We start from the raw sequence: 16,926 nt of genomic DNA, 5'->3' as shown, positions 1-16,926 counted from the left end.
GTAGCTCTCGCATTTTGTGTATGGTTTTCTCTTCACCAGTATTGAGAGTAATTGAGGGTGAATGTTGTGTGTTGAGAAAAAGAAATTTTCTCTCCATCATATATACACAATTTTGCTCTCTTCGCGCCGATTTGGGGGAGAAGTTCAAAAAGCTCCAACGGCTCCCGCAAACAATTTTCCATTTGCCAGAGTCTCGGAGTTCACTTTACCAACCAACGGATATCAGTTTGCGGGCGTTTGTGATACTGTTGAGTTCAGTGTTGAGACTCTGTGTCGCAAAATTCATTTATACCCAGAATAAATTGGGCTCGGAAGCGGGAATTCCATTTGAGTCTTGCAATCACAATTCTCAGTCACTCTGCGACCGTCGTCTGGTTTAAATCGTGCATCACTTCTTAAGAAGATATCTTCTTTTATTTTCTGTTCAATAAAGAAATCCTCCACGAGGTCTCTTCATTGAAAAAATTGAAGAGCCACTTGAGATTGTTACACTATTGACATTTAAAATTGCAGTGTGGTTCATGTCATATATAAAAAAAAATTCTGCGTACTTCGACAAGTGAGATAAACAAATAAAAATAAAGTTGATAAAGTTACTAAAATAAGTGGCAGTGCCGCAAGTGAGGTGACATTTAAAATTATAATAATAAGAAAAATCCCCATGATAGTATTAATATCGTGGCAGAATAATATTGGATGCAAAAGAGCCAATCGATATTGGCATTGGTGTTAATTGAATTTGAAAGTGTGCAATCTGTTAATTAACTGAAAATTACAATCTTGGGTGTCTCTATAATCCAGCTGGTGAGCATATTAAAAAAAAATATATTGGGATCATTCGTGTCAAGTTCAGCCACCCAATTTAGTCGTCATGTGGGTGAAACCGGTGCACTTTTGACGATCACCATCTCCAAAGAGACTCACCTGGCCAGAAATCTCCGTGCTCATTCATCTTCCCAAGAGATCAAGTAAAGCCATTTGTTTATGATCACTCTATTCCTAAAATATATTTAAATACTGCTCTACAACCCGCGAAAAGTCCCACCAGATAAAAAAAATAATAAAATTCAGCGTGTAAAATGTCGTAACTCTCTTTTATCGTAAGATTTTCCCAAAACACACACATTGCCACACAAAATTCTTTTCTTAAAAACTTGTAATAGAGCTTTTTGCGTGCAGAGACCAAATGTGAAAATTATTTAAGTCACGTATACAAATTTGCGTGTTACATCACCGACTATGGGAAGAAAATTGGGTTGATCATATTAAGAGTGCGAATGTGTCTAAAAATTGTTTCATGAGTAGAATTAATAGTAATTCTTCCGCATAATTGCATGATTCAATCCATATCACCTTCTTAAGCTATTGGCCTCAGTGAATTGTGATCAATAATAGCACAAATTGGGTCTAATTACCCATCTCTAAAACGTCCATTTCCATTGTTGACTTACTCCCATTCTTCCCATTTCCAGATAGACAATGCCATTTGATCTACTTATCAAGCATTGAGTGCTAGTAAACATGATTTTCATGTAGCATCCTGAGCCCCTTTTGTTAACACTTACCTCCTAGACAAGAGACAATCGATCCGGATTAAAGGTTTAAGGCTATGGCGAATGAATTATGGAGCTGTTATATTATAAAGTTTAAATTTAAATAAATATAAAATTATTCGGCATGATCAGGAAATCCATTTCTTAAAGTTCATTACTCTATGCAGGTGCCTATCAAGCCTAATAAAAATTATTTCGGAGAACACTATGAAATATACATCTTTTAGATAGCTTTTAAGGCATTATTTCGAAACATATCAATTCTAAGTAATAATTCAATTCTCTTTAGGAAAAAACTTGCCATTAGTCTTCAGTGCCTCTATGCAAAAACGTATGGAAAAATGAATGTCGAGAGGCCCTTGCTCTATGTAAGCTGTACTTTATAAAGGAAATACAATGCGTGCTTAACTGAATTGACCAATCCATATTTGTCCATTGCCGTCTTAACCCTCTAACGGTGTTTTCTTTAATATGCAAAAAAAGTCCTAAAACAATGTTTTCTAGGATAATTATGATCCAATAAAGTCGAAAAAACCATCCATTCTTCATTATCTCTTTTAGTTTAGGCGCTACACAGTAAAAAATAATTACTACGATTATCGCGTGTAATGGGAGAGCATTGATAATTGTAGTAAATTTGCAACGATTATCGTAGTAAGCAAAGTTGAAAAGCAAACAAGTTGAATTTTCGTAGTTGAAAAGCAAACTAAGTTGAATTTACCTTAAACAATTATACTGAAATTACAAAAAATATAAAAAGAAGAAGAGTGAGTTCAAACGAAATTAGTTGAAAGTTGAACTTTTTGTTGCGATAATCGATTGAAAAATTACTACGAAAATCGAATTGATTCTATTACACGCGATAATCGTAGCAATTTTCAATCAGTCAGTTGAATGAAGTTTATGCCATTTTGTTGCTTCATTTTATTACTATTATAGTAATTATTACTACTATTTATTGTACGTAGGCCATTACCGAGAGTTTAATTTTACTAGTTTTTCAATCTAAATTATTCCTTTTCAATTGAAAGTTGATTTTTTTTAGTGGTTTGTAATTCGAAGTTTCAACTAGTTCAATTCAACTAATGGAATTCAACCTGCCAATTTCATCTCGTTTTTACTGTGTAGGTGAGAAAATATAAAAATTTTTTGAAACTCTTTTTGCTTCTAAAATTCACATTTTTAGTTTTTTCAAATTTTATAAATAAAATATTCAAAGTAGGATGACATATCTTTCAGTAAAAAATAGATTTATTTTAGTTAGATAACTTTAAATCGGTATTTTTATGGAAATTGGAAATGAGTTTTTTTGCACAAATATTTTTTGTTGCTTTTTCTCTGACCTGTCATACAAAACTGGGAATAGCTTTAAAACGAAGAGTCAAAAGGAGTTCAAACTTTCAAGAGATGTTTATAAGACTATTAGCGAGGACACTATAGCACTTTTAAATAAATAAAACCTTTATTGTCGCTGTAAATGTGATTTTTGTGAAGACCGCCTGGAGGCGGTCTTACCCGTTAGAGGGTTAATGATACTTGCAACTTCCAAAACAATAGACTTCCAGGACTTGGCGATCAATTCCTTTCTTAAGGATACATAATTACGAAAAACCGAACTGGTTTAGTGAATTTAGGGATTTTTTAAAAATTTACTCAATATTATAATCACTTTAAATAAAAGTGTGTATATAGACAAAAATATTTCTCAAAATTATTCCTAAAAAAATTCATTAAAAAGTTCGTAAAACTGTGTTTTTTTTTCAAAACACTTGTTCGTAACATGATCACTTGTCGAGCAATTTTTACTCTTTTTACAAACATTTTGTATATACAAAATTGTACATACAAACGTTGTTCGCAGATTTTTGTTCGTCTGGCAACATTTTACGAACACTTCATTGTGTGCTTACAAACATTTACGAAAAATTATTGTAAAAGAACAAAACATTCTCGTCAAGTGATCGTGTTATGACCAATTTTTGTGAAAAACACGACGAACTTTTTATTGGGTAATACGATTTACGAACATTTCATAAGTTCGCAGTAGGAATTTACAAACATTTACAAACAATTTTGCAAAATATTTTTTTTCTGTGAGGAGAAAAGAATAGATTCTAAATAATGTCAATTGAAGGGTGGTCTTCGAAGACCAGAAGTGAATATCACTCACCATTTGGTTTTTAATTCCGAAAAACCGAGAAATTAAAAAAAATTCTTTAAATAAAACAAATCAATTACCAAGGGTGACATGATAACTCATTTTCGATACTATCGACTGTCGATTCTGTAAAATTTAAACGATAGCTGCACTTTTTGTTGCTAATATACATATTTATAAATAGTCGCACTCTTTTAAGAATGTCACAATGAATGGCCCAACAAAGTGTAAAAAGTCGACCTTCATTTAATCTAACAGATATAGATTTATCGATAATATCGATTCGATAGTGTCAAAAAGTTGTCATTCCATCCCAGTACTTTACCGATTCATTACCGATTAAGAGCGGTGTAGTCGGACTGAAAATTTAAAGTCCTTTTAAAAAATCAAAATTTGAAGAATTCTGTTTAAAATTGAGTCCTCTAGAGTGATTGACCTTTGATAATCGAAAATTCAGAATGACTAATTTTCTGGTTATATGTAGGTATCTATGGGCAAAATGTTCACATGACCTAGTTATACAACATGGCCGAAAATTAATGAAAATCGACAGGGTAATTTTTGGGATATACCAAAAACACATGATTTTGAAGAGGATGGAGGGCAAGGTGTGGTTTCGAAAAAGCGGCTCGCTATAGAATGTTTCTTTTAGTAGGGGTCACCGAAGACCATAAATCAGTATCTCTAACCGTTTAAGCTCCCGAACGGAAACAAGTTAAAAAACAAGCTGATTCTACAAACTGCTCTCTCCTTGAGTTCGAGCAGTAAAATCAAAATTATGTTATTAAATTCTTTTATTAAACTTAAAGGCCAGAAATAGCTGAAAGCCAAAAGCAAAATCTACTAATCACACTGGTTTTGTGGTATCTTGTTCAAAATTTTGCATAATAACTCTTACATTTTTTAGATGAATCTTTAATTTTTAATCAGAGCTTTAAATCGGTCTTAAAATATTTACTCCTACTCTGTCATACTCATATTATTGTTCAATTTTAAATGAAGATTTTTCATATTTGTTTTAACATTAACTGTAAACGTAAAATAATATTTTTTTTTAAATATTCTCTTTACTTAAAATTGAGGCTTAGAACAGATTAATAGATTCCTTCTAATAAAATTCAACACTTTTCAGCAACATGAAATATTCTAATCACTGAAGTAATAGATGTACTGAACCTTTTATTTTAATTCGTCAGCTTATTATTGAATTCCTTTAACGACTTGAAACAAAAAAGAATAAGAGTTTTACGTCATTTTCATTTTGGATGTTAGTCATCAATGTTAAGACGGCAGTGGTTGCAGAAAACAGTATGCAGCACTCTTACACCCTAACCGAATCGTACTTTTAAGCCATTCTGCTGAATAAATTTATTAATTTATTTATCTATCTATTTATCTAAAAATTGAAAAAAAAATAGTACAGACATGTACTAAACAGCTGATGTGTTTCAGACTAAGTTTTGAAAAGTTATACGATATAGTTATGAGTTCTTAACAAATTCTTTTATAGTCTAAAAATTTTCACATTATTACAATTAAAAAAAAATCTTTTTTTATTATTTCTTTATCGGATTAATACAAAAATTTTAAATATATCTTACAAGTAGCTTTAGTACAGTAATATGTTATCATTTGAAAAGTTCAAAAATTACAACTGTGATTTTACGAAAATTGCTCGAAATTTAGAAAGTAAAAATTATCAATTTTTAATCAACTTTATGGCTTTTTTTCTGTCTAATCAATCATGAATAATGAAGAAATTGATTAACAGAATCTTTTAGTTGCTATAAAGAAAATTTCTTTGGCCTCTTTAAGAACCTTTTCGAAAAGTCTTATGTTAATTTGAAATAATTTTATATTTTTCGATGGAACAAAAACGACTTATTATCTTTTACACACAGTGGATAGGGTTTAAAATTTCTTTAGTACTAAAAAATGTGTATAAAAACAGAGTTAAGTACATATGTTTAAATTTACTGAGGATGATCTCAAGCAATCTCGTCTGTAAAAGTATCGTAAGGCCGGTGACTTTGTCCCCTGCAGATGACTTTGACACCCCCTGTTCGTAAGCTTTTCTTCATTTCTACAACTTAAAGATGGTCTTTACCGATCCGATCTACCATGTCTGTTCTATAAAGATTATCCCTAAGTTCTAGAAATAAAGAAAAACTTACGAACACTAGGGTTTCAAATTCACCCGCATTTACGGTGTATGATTTAAGTTAATTATATTCATAGCAATCGATTTAGTATAAACACTACATTTTAGTACAGGCATTAGATCACATTTATACAAGGCTCTTTTCACTCTTTCAATTTAATTTCTTTTAATTTAAATTAGTATAAATCACAACTATTTCCAACAAGCTCGTTTAGTACATCCATGTGCTAAAAATTTAGTCGCCCCAACTTTATTGGAATATTATACCATAATATTTCCACACGTACGTGTTGTGTAAAGAACTCTTAAGAGGTAGGATCATATTCCAATTTTTCACCAGTATTATGATAGCAAACCCATCCTAATTTGATATCGAATGCCAGGGGTCACCTTCATCCAATCTACATGGTACTTCAGTGGCTAATTTTAAGGAAAACATCAAAATATACTTTCTCATATCCCTCGAGTGTTCCAAAATTGCAATACTGTGAGACTAATGAAGTCTGCATAAATCATTGCAACACAGAAAATATCTCTGCGAGGAAGAACCCAGAATTAATAAGTTTGTATCAGTAAAATTCATCAGTTTGCTCTGTGGACAAGCATCAACGAATACTCCCATAAACATAATCCGTCAAATTTACAGGATAATTCTACTCATTGAATTTCAAATAAAATCTCTGTGGTAGTGTGTACAATCCCGCTTCATAAGTTTTCGGTATAAAGTCCACCACAATAAACTCAATAATGGGGGAGTCATTATTTAGCACCCTTTTGCCAAAGTCCCTTGTGGACTGTAAAATTGTTTAATTATTCATAGTGGTGCCAAGTGAATTTATATCAATTCAAGACCAGAGACCTTTTTGGCCTTTCCGGTCTACATGGGCCGTCCCGGAAAATGTCAACCACTTACTCAGCACAATATATTCTTTAATGATCTTCTTGGCGAATGTTGCCTTGTGCTCCTTCTTTGATGTCAATGGAGATATTGTTCAAAAATAGCAGGACAAGTGCTAATATTTTTATTCAAAAGAGAAAATTTGACGGCTTTGAACAATGTGCCTTTGAATTTTGTCCCAAAAAGGGAAATTTATGGGTTTTCACTGGATAACAAAAGACCTGCAGTCGATCGTGGGACTCTTACGTCTATCACCTGTCAATTAAAGTATAGTACTATATTTAGCATAGAAACTTTGAGTGACATTACATATTCAGGAATTTAAATATAATTCTAGATTGAAGATCAATACCGCGTTTGTACACGGTGGGAAAAGGTTGACTATGATACAATGTTTTAAAATTACACTAAACAATGTAGAAATTTTAATAATATAACACTGTTACTTATATATAGTGTATACATAAGTGAACAACTTGAATTCTCACCGAAGAATGTGCAGTCTCAGGCGATAGAAGAAACACATTAGCATAAAGTTTTCTAAGAAGCTTCGTATTTTATTTAAAGGATTTTTAATGTTCTAACCAGAAATGATTGCGACAATCTTAACCTTAAAACCAAGCTTATTCAGCCTGAATATATGAATATTAAACAAAAACAATTTTCATTCTGAAATTTCCGCGACTTTTAGTACAGCTTTGTACTAAATATTTTTAGAGCGGAAAATGAACAGGAGAGTATTAAAAATAAGCAGAAAAAAAACTATTAAAATTTAAAGTAAAATAATAAATGTTGGTCACTAGGAATCCCAAATATCTACAGAAATGGATCTAATTTAAATTGCTCCGGAATAATTTTTTGATCAGGAAAATTTCATTAAATCAAAATTCGCACCTTTTCCTTTCTCAAACATTTTCCATACATCTATCACACTTTTCACACTCTTATTCGTTTGGACATCATATGAAATTCAATTTAGTTCAATCAAATTTTAAGTACGAAAGAATGAGATAGATATATGCCAAACGCAAAGAAAGGGTTGTGAATTTAGATTTCATGAAAATTTACTGATGTAAAAGGGTTGTCGGAGATGCTAGCATGTATTATGTTTGCATTTACAATGAAAAAGACACTCTATTTTCAATTTTTCAAAAATCTCATGAAAATTTCCCACCTTTTATGGTTCTATAAATTCATTACTGCCCAAATTTTTTTTTTAACAGATCAAATTTATTTTTTTACTGCTCATTTGAGAATCTTTGAGAGATGAGAATCTTTCTGCTGAGCATTTTTTAGCACATGACTCTTCTCAAATATTTCTGCATTATCGACTCTTCTTTGTGTTGGTTCCTACCTCAACTGGTTTTCCTAGCGCTCGTCGTGTTCTAAAACCACCAAACAGTCCTGACAGGAACCACTACAAAGAAAAGTCGATTATGTAGAAGCACTTGAGAACAGTAAAGAGTTAAAAAACATATACAGGAGAAAGATTTAAGATGCTATTCCAACATGATGAACATGTTATCTAGCACTTTACTGTTCTCAAGAGCTTCTACATAATCGACTTTTTTTTTGTACAGCTTCTAGTCACGACTGCTTTGTGATTTTAGAAAACGGCATGAGCTAGGAAAAATAGACGAGACAGGAGCCAATACAAAAAAGTCGATAACGCAGAAGCACTTGAGAACATTGAAATTCTAAAAAAAATATTTTCATTTTTCATTGCAATAGCACCATTATTCAATTTAATTTGTCATTTATGCTTAATATTTTTCATAAATTGTATTTAATTTGACTAGTAATAAACTAAACGGTAATATTACTTGCTCTTTAAGATTTTGATGCGATTGACATTAATTTGTCGCTAATGAACGTCCAAGAGCGTGATTTGTTCCTTTCAATTACTTAAAATTTGGAATTTAATCTATTTATTGGTAAAAGGTACACTTGGCCCGTAAAAATAAGCGTTAGGTTTACGCATTATTGCTATGAGTCAATTTCAACCAATTCTTGTAGGCTACCTTTTTATCAATAAATAGATCAAATTCTAAATATTAGTTCCTAGACATAAATAACTTATTTGAAGACACATTAGCTGCAATTACTGTGAACCACATTAAAATTTTAATGAGCAAGTATAAGCACCGTAGATGCGGGAGACTGCACCTCAGCTTTTCATAAGCTTTTCTTTAATTCTAGCACTTAACCATGGTATTTATTCATCGATCTGATCAAGAAGGGGTGGAATGATAACTTTTTGATACTGTCGAATCGATAGTATCAATAAACATATATCTCTTACGGCGTTATCACACTTGCACATTAAAATTTTAATGTGATTCACATTAATTGTCGCTTGTGAGCGTCCAAATATGTTATTTGTGTCTTTGAGTATCTTAATATTTGGGGTTTTTCTATTTATTGATAAAGAAGTGGACTTGGCCTGCAATAAGTTTAAATTTACCTAAAGCATAAATATTTTTCACATTAAAAAATTAAAGAGAAAATCGCATTAATTTTTCGCATTAATGCTATAAATCAATTTATATCAAATTTTGCGGGCCAAGTCTACCTTTTAATCAACAAATTGATCAAATTTTGAATATAAAATGATTCGAACACACAAATTACACAATTGGACTCTAATCAGCGACAATTAATGAGAATCATATTAAAATTTTAATGTGCGAGTGCGATAACACAGTTAGACTAAGTCAATGACGCCTTTTTACCCTTTTTACGCATCGTTAGGCCATTTATTATGACATTCTTAAGAAAATTTCACCGTTGCTGAATATCAATATTAGCTACAAAAAGTACAGCTATCATTTAATTTTTTCAGAATCGACAGTCGATAGTATCGAAAAGAAGTTATCATGTCACCTCAGGGCTACAAAGTCACCCGTACACACTGGGAAAAAAACAGGGTGGCTATTGACTTTTTTTCCTCATAACTTTAACACATTTAGGTGTAAAAATATATCAAATTTTTTTAAAGTTAATTTTGCACCTTTTTAAGGGTCAAAATGGGGAATCAGTGGCGCAATAGGCAAGACCGTTGGCTCTTGGGCGGAAAGATTCCCCGGCTCGACTCTCAGTTGTGAGTTCGAGTCCCGCCCGGTGCAAAGATCTGAATGTCTGATTTAGACAATTTTCACATGTACAATAACGTAGTAATATAATGCACTGCCTACGCCCAACACTCCGGGAGCATGGAAGAAGCATCCACATCACGGGAAAGCGCTCCTGGGCGGTCTATAATGGACTTCGCAGATTCTTTCAGCACGGGATCAACAACAATATAACATAATATGATTACATTGTAACAAAAATATCCCGATACGATAAATAATAATAAGGGTAAAAATAACATAAAAAGGGTAACTTTAACCCCTAATACACCTAAAAACCATAATATTTACACCGATTTCGGTTCAATACTGCAAGGTAAAATTAACATTTCCAGAAAGTTATTTTAACTTTTAAAGATCTCTCTCATTCAGTATAGGGATTCGAACCATCTTACTTACCCCTTGAAATTTCCAGATTTGAGAAAAATTCGTTGGTGTTAAATGAGCTTTAGCATTATCTAAATTAAATAAGTTCCTATTAAAAGCAAATTTATGCTCTTTGGTAAACTCACGGAATCATAGTTTATCTCCTGAATTTGTTCTAAAAGCTCCAATAACTTTCTCTTCTGGAGTTGGAAAGTTCTCAGAAATGTGTTACCATCCGAACATTACTCAGTTGCAGTTTTTATGTTAATGTGTTTCCATGAGGTCGATGAAATTTGCGCTAGTGTCCCATCCATATTTAAAGAAGGCATTAAAGCTTAATCCTTTCGCCTGACGCCCAGAGATACTACAAGTGTCCACCCCATGATGTTCTTCAGAGTAATTTTCAAACCCCTTCGTGTGGTAGAAAATGTTGGTCTAATTTAAAAAGTTATATACCCTTCTCTCCCGACTCTTGGCTCGGTACAGTCATGTTCAACAGGTTGGGGATGCCACACGGAATTAGAGGCACCACCGCGGGCGTCACCTGCTGTGCCTCTCTTGCAGTGGATTTTGTGGATAGGCAATCGATTTTATCCAGCAGGATTGCCAGGTCGTCTGTCTCCCCTTTTTTTCCCGCTCTGTCCAGGATTTTGCGCTACACAAAGTCCCAACAGTGCTGCACGAGCTTATTCTACTCTCTAATTGACTCAATTTGTGCTCTTATGTACTTAGGAAGATATATTTGAACACTTTTTTTCTCCGATAACCTTTACGCATTCATAAAAGTTCATGGTTTATGAGGAGTATCTCCATACTGAGTATGCGGGTCTTCTTCATTCATTTTACATTATACTCTAGGCAAAAGTTCCGGGTTCCATAAAAGCAATTTTTCCCTCGATAAATTTGTAGGTATATGTACAAACATTATGCTGTATGATGACAAATTTGTTGTCATCCATCAGTTCATTCAGAAATCAAAGTCAGCATTTAATGGTCCATCCAAAAGATAAAACAATAAAATACTTGTAAAGCCTCGTTGTTTTCAGCAGTATTTCACACAGTTTGGACAGTTAAAAATTGCTATTAATTTGTAGAAAAATAATATGACAAAGTTTAAAAATTTGAAGCAGTAGGGGAAGGCTTTCAGGCTTTGTACACACTCTACCTTCGAACATTTCATATTTTTCCCATATTCCTTTAATGAATATTATCTGTTTTTTTTTCAGGAAATGTGTGACTTAAAAATCGATGTGAAAATATATTGCTATAAGATCATATTCATTAAAAGAATATAGCAAAAATATAGAGTGTTCGAAGCTAGATCGTGTGCGAAGCTTGAAAGTCTTCCCCTATTTAATTTTTCGAACATAAAATGACTCGTTATGCGTAAAGTACTATGAGAAAATTTCAAAGTTTGAAGAAAAAAGTTTGTACAACTTATCAGCTAAACAGTCCGAGATATCTTTTGGGATTTCATGTGACCCCCCTCCCCTCTATAAATCCAATCAGTGCTTCGCTTTTTACAATATAGTGTTCAAATATTTTCTATGTATTTCGTGCAACTCCTTTTCAGTGCAATATACTGATTTAGTCAAACGTTACAGTTTAGAAGAAGTACAGAAAGAATATTTAATAACAATCGTGGGAATAAAATATTTAGTTCAAAGTGAAGATTTTACTATTGCAGATGTTAGAACAAGAATATATTGATTTTTCGTTCCACGCTCTATTTTAAGAACCTTAATTCTATTCAACATTATTCGAAAGCAAATAATTTTGTATAACATTTTATCAAATTCTCGAAATATAACAGTAATTTAAATTTTAGATATGCATAATTATAATTACCATTCTAAATTAAATTCCTTTTTATAAATTAGTCTTTAGAAACATAGTTCCATACAGTGCATAAAGTTTTAATGCAGTTCTCATAGCTCTATAACTCTAATTAAATATACTAATAATAAAATTGTCAACCAATTTTCAATTTAAAGTTCTGAAAAAAATGACAATAGCAGAACAGTACAAAAGATAATCAAATAGAATTTCCATAGAGATCTCATACAAAATAGTTTAAGTTAATGATGCAAACTTTTATCGACGTAAGGGTTTTATTATGACCGATAGAACATAAATTCATAGGGATATTTATTTTTGGTTTTAAAATCATTTTATTGTGCAAAGTAAAAAGTTAATATATAAAAATCATTTGCAGATTTACTAGGTAATTTCAACTGTTTTTGTGGGATTTCTTACCTAATATAGAGTTTATAAGGGAAGAGCACCAGCGATAGGCAATGTTCCTCAGATCGTTAGGTTATTACCATATTGTTGCACCGATTCAAATGATATTCTTTTAAAGTTATTAGCTAATTTTTACCATTTAACTCTCACAAAAATGCAATGCATTACCTCAAATTTCATTTATAAAACCAATTTCCCATGAGGCACCTGATTAAATTCATAACGATCCGAAGTACAGGGTACATAGTTGCAATTATATCTAATGGTTCACTAATATATAAATTAGCATACACAAAAATACCAAATTGTCTTTTGAGGCTTATAATTTTCAACTAAATATCGATCATGTCTCTTAACATTCCGATCCGGGGTGCTCTTCCCTTAATTATCTTTATGTGTAATGAATATGTATTTCAATTTCTTAGAATATAAAATCATGCACAATTCATAGCATAATTAAAATTTTGGGTAATATACAACGTTACAAAATGGAATATATTTAATAATTTTAAAACTTTTTGCAATTTTGAATGAAAATTCAGCAAAAAACCATTCTTAATTAGCTCTAGACTATCATATCATTCTCAAAATTACGGCAATAATAAATAGTTTTGATGCAGAAACTTGGTAAGTGCTGCCAAAGAATTATGCTTAACTACAAATTCAAAGTTTATTTGGGCTTAAAAAGTTAAGGCTTTAAAACTATTATTAATTGCTCATATTAATTTTTATTTCTAAAAGAAAATCATAAAATTTCAAACTTCATAGAATAGTACTTCCTCCGTCCCAAAAAAAGTCGTACGTTTGGGGAAAAATTAGGGATTAAGGAATTGTTAATATCTTACATATGAACTATTCTCCATCTTCAATAGTAATATTGAGGTCCACTTACCACGGTAAGATAAGGAACTGGTGTCTTGAAGATTTATTTTTTTTCACTTTTTTTCGAAGAGCTCCGGTCGATATGTAACTTTTGAAAATTCTACTGCAATTAACATTTTTAACTAGAATTTCATTTAAAAATTTAGTGTACCAAAGAAGGGATTTATAGTTCTTTTCGTTATGCCATAACAATGGGTCTAAATTTACAAAAAGGGCAATAAAACCAATCTTGCTCTTTTTTTATACGTTCTGTGATATGGGTGCTGAATGGTTGGAGATAAAGATTTGATGTCTTTGGACGACCCCCACCCCCCGTAGGTCAACTTTTGGATTTTTAATATGTCCCTAGTTTCCCCCCGCCTCTCCTCTTCCTCAGAAAAAAATCGCACTATGTGTTTTTGAGCAATCCCAAAAAAACAATATGGTTTTTGGAAGGGAAGGGAGGGGGAGGGTAAATGAGGGGTAGGGTAATGATCCTAAGGTCGACTTACGAGGGCGCCGCCGAAAGTGCCAAGCTTCTATCTCCAACCTTTTGGTACTTAAATCTTACTAAAAATATTCAAAAGAAAGATGTTTTTAAGACATTGTTTTCTTATCTTACAATCGTAGGTGGACCTCCATATTACCACTGAAGATGGAGGATAGTATGTACTGTACATAAGATATTTCCAATACACAGCATTTCTACTTTACACTGTCTCTTCCTAGCGATATTCTTCCAAACGTACGACTTTTTTTGGGGCAAGAATTTTTCTCAAACGTACGACTTTTTTTGGGACGGAGGGAGTATAATGAACATACTGCCCTACTAGTCCAGACTCACACTATGTTTTAGGTAGCTTCAACTGGTGGTCAAATCCCTTATATAATATAATTACGTCAAAACGTCTCTCGGCTTAAGCGGTAGGTCTGTGCAGCGATTTAAGCCGAGAGACGGATTAGTTGGAAACTGATGGGAATGTGGTCTAATCATTATTTTGATTATAATGATCATAATTACGTTAATTTATCTCTCGGCTTAAGCTGTAGGTCTCTCAAGGCCCTTATTCTTCCAGATCTTAGGCCAAAGTGAAATTTTACAGAATGTAAGAGACTTTTTCATAATAATTTATGCTCCCGCTCAGCAACTTGAAATTACGCCAGGAAGGAATTACACAATCACAGCGAACAGACTGGGCTTTTCTACATGGTCATTGCTTTTTTACGGCTTCATTGCTTTTTTATACGTGGAAAAAATAATCAAAAAATTGCGGCACTAAACCAATTTTTGCACTAATTTGATATTTTTTACGCCTTATGAGACAATATTCTTTAAAAAGAAAATGATGTAGGGGGAGGCTTTGATCGTTCGCACATACGCTACCTTCAGACACTTCATATTTCTCCCATATTCCTTTATGAATCTCACATATGGCTATATATTGTAATAGCTAGCCTTAAATCCCATCTTTCCTGAAAAAATTGAGAGTCTAATCCTTTTTTCCTAGTTTCAGGAAACAAAAAATAAAAACAGGTCCAAAACTGTAATTTTGCTGTGCAATATTTCATACGATTGTGCAGAATTAATATCACTTTTCTGAAAAACTACTATCACAAAGGGTAGAAGGGTTATTAGGAATCAGATTTATGTAAAAATCTTTTAGGCTGAACAGGCACTTTTTGTGGGTGGAACAAAATTCACAAACTTGACTCAGATTCATCGATCGCACATAGAAGACTGCTTCTTTCAGATATTTTCCAGGAAACTTCATTTTAGATACGATCCCTCATATTCACATCTATTGTAATCTACCGATTTGATCCACCACTAAAAAGGAAAACTTAAAAATCGTAAAGTTGATAAACAAGAAGTAATTTGACTCAAATAGGCTGCAGTTGAGTAATTATTAAGCAATTTTGCATTTCTTTGATATAAAAATATTTTTCAAGCTTGCACAAACTGAATGTGCAATGAAAGAATCACATCTGCAATAAGCTCATACAGTTTACAACTGGTTTTTTGACAATCTTTGACATAACCTCACTATTGTGTTGTTTTGCATGACAAAGAAAAGAAATTGTCCGTGAGAAGCTGTTTTGTGAAAATTTTAGCTTGTTCACCTGCTGAAGCTCAATATCTGTGCTAAATCCCGATTCCTGCAGCTGCAGGAACAGAGAAATCTTCAATGATGCGCATTCAAACGTTTTTGTGCATATCCGGCTCCGTGGAGGAATGGTGGAATCTTGTGTGGTCTTCTCGCTTGCAGAGTTTTAGTCAATTTTTAGCTTTAAAAACTTATTGATTCGTGTAAATTTGGTGATATTTGGACTTTTTAAGAAAGTATTCATCAGATTCAACCGTTTCCGGAGTGAAATTCTCGTAGAACCAATCAAAAAAATGGTTTTTAATGTCAATAAAACATCTCTCAGAAAAGTTCCAAAAAAGTGATATTAAAATGTTTTATTCTATATAAAAATGGTTTAATCAAGTAGATTAGAGTTCCCTTTAAACAATGATGTGCAACTTTTAGTGTCCGGTGCAAAATTTACGGTGAAAATGGGGTGTTCAATGATGGCGTGAATCGTGTGCGATAATAGAAACTTGATTCATCTATCGGATAAATCGCCATTAAATTTTCATTTTCCTCTGGAGGAAAATCTAAGGATTTCCTGGAATTTTGTTTGGTGGGATTATAAACCTTATAAGTAAGACATTTTTTTGGCATAGTTGGAGAATCCATACAGTTTGCATGGTAGTCAGAAAAAATCACTGAACTTGAACATCATTTTTGTATGCGAAAGTTCAAAGCCTCCCCCTATTAGTAAAATTGTCCGTTTATAAGTACCTTGAGAAAAGAGCAAAGAGCAATTGACCGGTCAATTGCTCTTTGCTCTTTTTTCGAGGTATTTAGATTTGGAAAATTTTACTAATACATAATTTTCTTTTTAAAGAATATTGTCTCAGAGAATGGAAAAAAACATCAAATTGATGGAAGAATTGTTTTGGTTCCACAATTTTTTGATTATTTTTTCCACGTGTAAAAAAGCAATGACCATGTAGAAAAGCCCAGTCTGTTCGCTGTGAATAGGGGTCATTTGTGAAGAAAATTACTTCCTCGGCTTTCAAAGTGCTTGGACTATATCGAGACCCTCCGGTTTAAAATTACGTTATCAAAATTTACTTCGTAGATTTCACTGATTTTTACTTTTAATAAATTTATCACAGACAAATCCTGTGAATGAATAAGGTAAAGTGCCCTTGAGTCGACCGGTTCCTCGATTTGACCGGTGGCGGTGGTCAAATATTTGAATGTTTGATGGTGATTTTCTATAAAATTGTCATTGATTCGTATTTATTTATGGAATAATTGACCTATTAAGGTTAGATCATACGCCAAATATTAGTGCAAATATAAATAAATTGAATAAATAACTCTACCGGTCGAATTGAGGAACCGGTCGACTTTACCTTACAGAAATTTAATCAGATTTTAAGATTATGTTTTTCTGTCATACTGTATTCAGAATCCGTCATGTCATTCTGCATCTGCCTA

The 16,926-nt window shown here is 32.5% G+C and overlaps 1 protein-coding gene across 3 annotated transcripts in view; it reads left to right on the top strand.

Annotated features, from left to right (window-relative positions):
• The first annotated feature begins 208 nt into the window (after positions 1-208).
• Positions 209-16,926, top strand: part of LOC129798668 (calcitonin gene-related peptide type 1 receptor) — a 75,118-nt gene continuing 58,400 nt past the window's right edge. For all 3 annotated transcript variants that reach the window (XM_055841935.1, XM_055841936.1, XM_055841937.1), the window contains exon 1: positions 209-968. The gene's annotated coding sequence lies outside the window, so the exon portion shown is untranslated. The remainder of the gene's footprint in view (positions 969-16,926) is intronic.

The sequence above is a fragment of the Phlebotomus papatasi genome, chromosome 1 (genome assembly GCF_024763615.1).
Source record: "Phlebotomus papatasi isolate M1 chromosome 1, Ppap_2.1, whole genome shotgun sequence".
NCBI lineage: Eukaryota > Metazoa > Arthropoda > Insecta > Diptera > Psychodidae > Phlebotomus > Phlebotomus papatasi.
Note: the sequence above shows the minus strand (reverse complement) of the source record. Positions and strands in the feature narration are given on the sequence as shown.